Consider the following 5,990-nt stretch of genomic DNA (forward strand, 5'->3'; position numbering starts at 1 on the left):
ATTAAAAGAGTGTCATCTATTGAAAAAATTTAAGGATTTAGGTCACGTATTATTGCGTGCCCTTAAATTAGTGTCTAAACAAAAAAACACGGAGGGCACATGTGCGTCATCTAAGGATGTCGCTTTATCAATTTCAATGGAAGGTGCGTTCCATCCTTTAATAGCAGGGGGAAATGAAATCCTAAAAAAAGAAGGGGGGAAATGACATCGTAAAAAATTAAAAACCCCGCGTTTCATCTATCTTTTAGGGTTTCCATGTAAACCATAGACCTCAGTTTTGTTCTCTAATCAATTTCTTGTTGTTCGGGAAGGAATAACGAACTCATCCTCTCCACCAGTCGACAACCTTCATTATCTGCTTCTCCTTTTCTCTGTAAACCCTTGACCTCATTATGCGGCTGTAACTCTTCCTCCCTTTCGTATTTTTGGAGCTTGGTAGCCATACAGTGGCCAACGATGTCGACTACCCTCTTTTATCCACCATTTTCTCCCTCTGACACGTTAAAGACACGCCATCCCAAAATTGGAAGAACTAGGGCTTTTGTGCTCTGGATCTCACAGGAAACAAGTTTTCCTCGTCCCTACCCTCACCCATCCAAATTCCTTCTTCTACAAATAATTATATGTTCTTAACTCTCAACCGTACCTGAATCAATATCTTTGTCTCTCTTGTGTCTATTCTCTCAATATCTCTCGTGCTTTCCTATATACAGCCAGAGTTTGAGAGCGAAAAGAAAAAAAAGAAAGAAAAGATATGCGTATTCTTCCTCTTTCTTCCTCTGGTTCAATCACAACCCTTATTCTCCCTTCTTCTTATTATTTTTTTTTTCTATTTGCTGGTGAGGGTGTGAGGTGGAGTTCGAAGGTTGTCAAGGGGTTGTCAGGGGATGATGGCTGGTGATTGTTCGTCTTCATTTGTATTCCCGGGTAAATTGTCATTATCCTAATTATAAATTTAAAGCTAAAGAGTAGTTTTAGTTTTTCAATTGTTTCATGTTGCGTGATTTGATATATATGTATATTGGGCTTTAATTCATTCCCCTGAAATTTAGGGTTCTAGGTTCATAAATACAGAGCAAACAACACACACCCATTGATTCATGTTGCGTGATCATGTTATCATTTGATGGGTAGAGATGACAAAGAAATCCATGGCGATTCCATGGAGAAGTCTCTCATCCTTTTTGCAAGAGCATTTAGTATATCTTCATAGAAACAACATCAGAGATCAGATTGAGTTGTTAAACATTCTAAATCATTAATCATAACAGATATTAGTGATGGAAGATATGGAAATCGTGAAATGTTTCACAAAAGAATCATTGGTTCCATATCGTGGAATGAATTCACGGTAATTTTCGTTCTTATGAATATTGGTTAGCTGGAATTGGAATTCAATTTCACTCCATTTCCAGTGTTTGGTTGCAAATGACTAAAGAACTGAATTCCGTTAGAATTCAATTCCATTCCATTTCCATAAACTCATGGATTTCAATTCCATTCTCCACTCTATTTTGCTTCATGGATGAAATTTTACCAATCTTCCCTCTTTTGTATAAATGAAGTACTTACATACCCATTATTATGCATTTGCAAGAAATGTTGTTGCTGCTACTTCCTATTCTCAATTCATCTTCAATGATAAGTCTTTTTCATCCATTTTCAAAGGATAAGTCTTCAGGTTCTGAGGGGGATAATACATTATGCCCCATATGTAAGGCCAATCCAACAATCGCATATGATGCTCTTCCTTGCCACCATAGGTACATAAATGATACACATAGTGTTTTCAAAAACTCTAATTTTGATGCTTGCCACATTTAATCTAAGGTAAGTAACAGAAATGGTCCATGTGGCTGTATGATTGTTGCACTGGCAGTCCAACTTTTTTTTTCCCAAAACTCTGATTTTGATGCATGCCACATTTAACCTTATCATTTGTTATAAAGAAAAGCAATGGGATATTGAGCAGCTTGTGGGATCTGGTGGCATGCCATCATCATATTCAGCAACTGTGACTGCTCTTGCTTCTACTGTTGGTTTTTTGGATGGTATTGGTGGCACTAAATTTGCAATGCTATCATACTAGCATTTATTGTATGATTTATCTCTCTCTCTCTCTCTCTCTCTCTCTCTCTCTCTCTCCCCCTCTATCTCTCTCTCTTTCTCTCTCTCTCTCTCTCTCTCTCTCTCTCTCTCTCTCTCTCTCTTTATTGTTGTTGTTTGTGAACTCGTTGTGCTACATCTTGTAAATCAAACTAATAGTTTATGATGTTTGTGAATTCATAAACGATGAACATGACAACAACACTGAATTGTCAAGGGCTCGGGGCAAAATAGTAAAAAAAAATTGTATACATTGCTGTTTTGTACTGTACTACTCGTAGAAATAATGCATATATTATTTTTCTGGGTTAATAAATTATTCTATAAAATTCATGTAAAATATTCTTTGTATATGACTCAAACAGAATCTAGATATTCCGAGCAACATATGTGAAAACCATGTAATATTTATTTATTTGTTTATTAATTTTCATACATTCTATATTAGGAAGTTGGTAAATTTGTTCTTTATTTAAATGGAAATGTTTACCAGGGTTACCAGGTATAAATTAATTTATAAATATAAATGTTTTTAATTTTTAATATAATATTAATTTATAAATGCTTCATTTTTTAATTAATTGTAGAAATATGAGAAAAGGAAGTACATGATCTTCTACGAACCTTTATATCCAATGGAATTCATGTTATCACTTCCCCTTATGGTGCAGATTCTGCATGGTATGGAGCAAAACTTCTCAGCAATGTAAGCATCCACAACCCTAAATTTTTTTAATATTTCTTTTATGAATTAAAAAAAAAGTGATAACACTAGGAGACTCATGGTGCATCACTGAGGAGACTCATGCTTGATTATGTTTTGGATAAATCAAGTCCATCAACTGGTACCCCACATGGGAAAAAGAAAAAGAAAGTAACAACAGGTAATAATATATTAATCTTTATGATAAATTGTATTCATAATCTGTAAATGTGTCGTTTTTTTAATACAAGTTGTTTTCTGCAATGGGATAGTCACTCCAAGAAAGTATTACCTGATGTTACTAAACATAGAAGGCTTTTATTTGTAATATAGGAGGTCCAAAATCTTGCAAATAAGGCTGCAGAAACTGTGGTGTTGGTAATTGATGATGAAGGGACTGAGTATTTGATATAAAAACCTCTCAAGTTGCTTTTATTTCCATGCTAAGTTGTCTTTTATTTATCTTACTGTTTATTATCATTTTTTATATAAAACTTCATCATTTATATTATATATAATACATTATAAACTTTGCATCATAATTTGTTCAATGTTACATGATATAATTCAAAATTCAATTTCCTCATGTTGTTGCTGAAATGACAGCAATTGGTTTTGGCCTACCAAAGAATGCATTCACCGCTCTAATGAAGAATGTAAGTGTTTATTTTTGTTTTCTGTTTGGTGAAAATCATCAAATGAAAATCTCATTATACATCTTATCAGTTAATGAACTTGATCGTGGTTATGATCAAGCACATATTTACATTTCTACCCCTGATTTTATCTTTTATCCTTTGTGTCATATAATTATATTTCCCCCTTTTTTATCAGGTTAATTTGGTGGTTAATTATGATCTTCCTATAAGACATGATCATCAATCTCAACCTGACCATGAAGTGTACTTGCATTGAATCGGAAGAGCAGGGTGATTATGGGAGATGTTAAGTAATTATAAGGCTTTAGATGCTTTCCCTTTGGGTGGGAAATCTTTTTAATACATGATCATCAATCTCTACCCCTGCTTTCCCTCTGGTGTTTATCTCCACATAAAAACCCTAAAATGTGGATGTGCTAAAACTGAAGAAATTAGAAGACACATACTGGATTTTAGCAAGTCGGGTAAGTTTAAAAATATCTTAATACGATATTGATTAGATTACACAACATGTAGTGTAGAAAATATGATGAATATTTATGATCAATATTCAACTTTTGAAAATGTATCCAGTTTGATGTTTATCTGTTTGACATTTTTTTGACAGAAAATGAGAATACCGGAGAAGATGAACCACAAATTGACACTAAAATGATCAATGGAATTATCAAATCCCTTCAGGTATCATCTCATATCACTTGCTTATGAAATTTCTTCATCTATACTTGAAAAGATATATTGATTTTTGTGTTGTTTCCAGGCTATCCATGATGCAGTTCTCAGCACAACAATTATGATTTTATGATGTTAGGCTAAACTATAAAGCAATCATTCTTTGTTTTAGGAAACGTTTCAGATCTTCTTCAGGTAGCTTAATGATGAGTTACTGAAACAAGAAGGTGCCCCTTTATAGCAATGTAGTATTAGGTTATATAGTTAGGGAAAACCTCTTAATAACAACGTACAATTAGATCCCCTTAATATCAATGTATTACAATTTTATGACATGATGTTATTGAATGAAATTGATTGTGCAATGGATTGTATTTTTTGTATATGATATTTTATTTTCTATTATGAGACATGAAATGCAAATTTAATTTGAAAATTAGTAAATCTATAAATATTTAAAAAAAAAAAATTACGATACAAAAAAATGTGTGTCATCTTCATTTATGACATGGCCTTTCTTGACAGCAACTTTAATGGTACGCATTGCGTGTCATAAATTCACATCGTAAATGCTCGTCGTCTATAGACGACGCTCAAAAACGCGTCGTCTCTCGTTATCACAGGGCCTTCCTTGACGCGCATTTGCGCGTCGTCTGAGCGTTTTACGATGCGCAATGAGCATCGTAAAAGTCCTTTTTTCTAGTAGTGACCATAGTCCCCATCAACATCATCACAAGAGTGCATAGGGAACATAACACTATGCATTGTATGCTGCATCACTTCTTCATCATATCCACATGACCATATCTGATACATATCTTCGTCTTAATCCAAGCCTTTTTCCATAAGTGAAAGATTCTTTGACTCCGCCCTTAATTCTTCGATTTTCATCACGTAGTACGTCTCATCCTTCTGATGGGTTTGAGCATTCTAACTCTCCTATGGTGTACATGCAACCCTAGAAACCTTGGATCTATGTTTTACTATGATACATGAAAATTTGTTTTTCCAAGGTTCATAACCTGTCTAGCATACATGGGGAATTTCTAAACATCAAAGTTAGTAAGAGATACATACCTTTTGTTGCTGGAATTCCTTTGAGATCCTTGTGAGCCTAGCAACCCAAATGTGATGCCTCAAATGCTTCACACAACACTAAATACACTTGGAATAACTTAGAAAGAAATGCAACACACTTAGAAATCAGCTATGCCCTCTTGTTCTTTCTAGTGTCCAATTTTGGTAGCTAACATATCCTTTTTATATCGTGTCACAAGTAGGGTTACACCATGTAAACCCTAAATGACACAACTTTCCATTTCTTGGATCCATGGGTTCAAAACAACCATGGAGCATCTCAATGGGTTTTAGCCCAACTCAATACACCATGGAATACAAGCCCACTATTAAAGAAATGAATGATCACACAATTAGCCCATATATTTAATTAGTCTCCTTTTGATCATAAAATTAATTCTAAATTAATTCTTGATCAATTCTAATTAAATAATATTATTAATATATTAGAACTTATAATATATTAACAAATCAAAATTGTCCTTTCTCTCATTTTAGTCTACCTAAGTGCATGATGCCACGCAACCCAAATAGACCATGCCAAACCGAGTCAAGTACATACCCGAAATAGTTATGATGCCATCCAACACCTTCACCTTCTCTTACTTATCCTCCTTCTTTTTTAACATGAAATCCCTTCCAAATGGTTTTTTCCATTGCAATAATTGTAGTCATAATCAGAGTCACGAATTAACTTCTTTTACCCAACCTTCTTCTCACAAGAACTTCATTCTCTCTTGTTCTCAACAATAGAGTTGGGTGCTAAAGTACTT

The 5,990-nt window shown here is 34.0% G+C and overlaps 1 long non-coding RNA gene across 6 annotated transcripts; it reads left to right on the forward strand.

Annotated features, from left to right (window-relative positions):
* The first annotated feature begins 316 nt into the window (after positions 1 to 316).
* Positions 317 to 4,488, forward strand: LOC145039205 (uncharacterized). Of its 6 annotated transcripts, none has more exons than XR_013679785.1 (9): positions 317 to 927; positions 1,053 to 1,351; positions 1,598 to 2,097; positions 2,694 to 2,812; positions 2,882 to 2,990; positions 3,143 to 3,465; positions 3,644 to 3,932; positions 4,076 to 4,149; positions 4,229 to 4,488. It is a non-coding gene; the product is annotated as an uncharacterized LOC145039205 (long non-coding RNA). The 6 variants fall into 6 exon arrangements; XR_013679786.1 differs by having other exon boundaries at positions 1,669 to 2,097; XR_013679783.1 differs by having other exon boundaries at positions 1,053 to 2,097.
* The last annotated feature ends 1,502 nt before the right edge of the window (positions 4,489 to 5,990 follow it).

Source organism: Lactuca saligna, chromosome 4 (assembly GCF_052625555.1).
Source record: "Lactuca saligna cultivar CGN05327 chromosome 4, ASM5262555v1, whole genome shotgun sequence".
In the NCBI taxonomy this organism is placed as follows: Eukaryota; Viridiplantae; Streptophyta; class Magnoliopsida; order Asterales; family Asteraceae; genus Lactuca; species Lactuca saligna.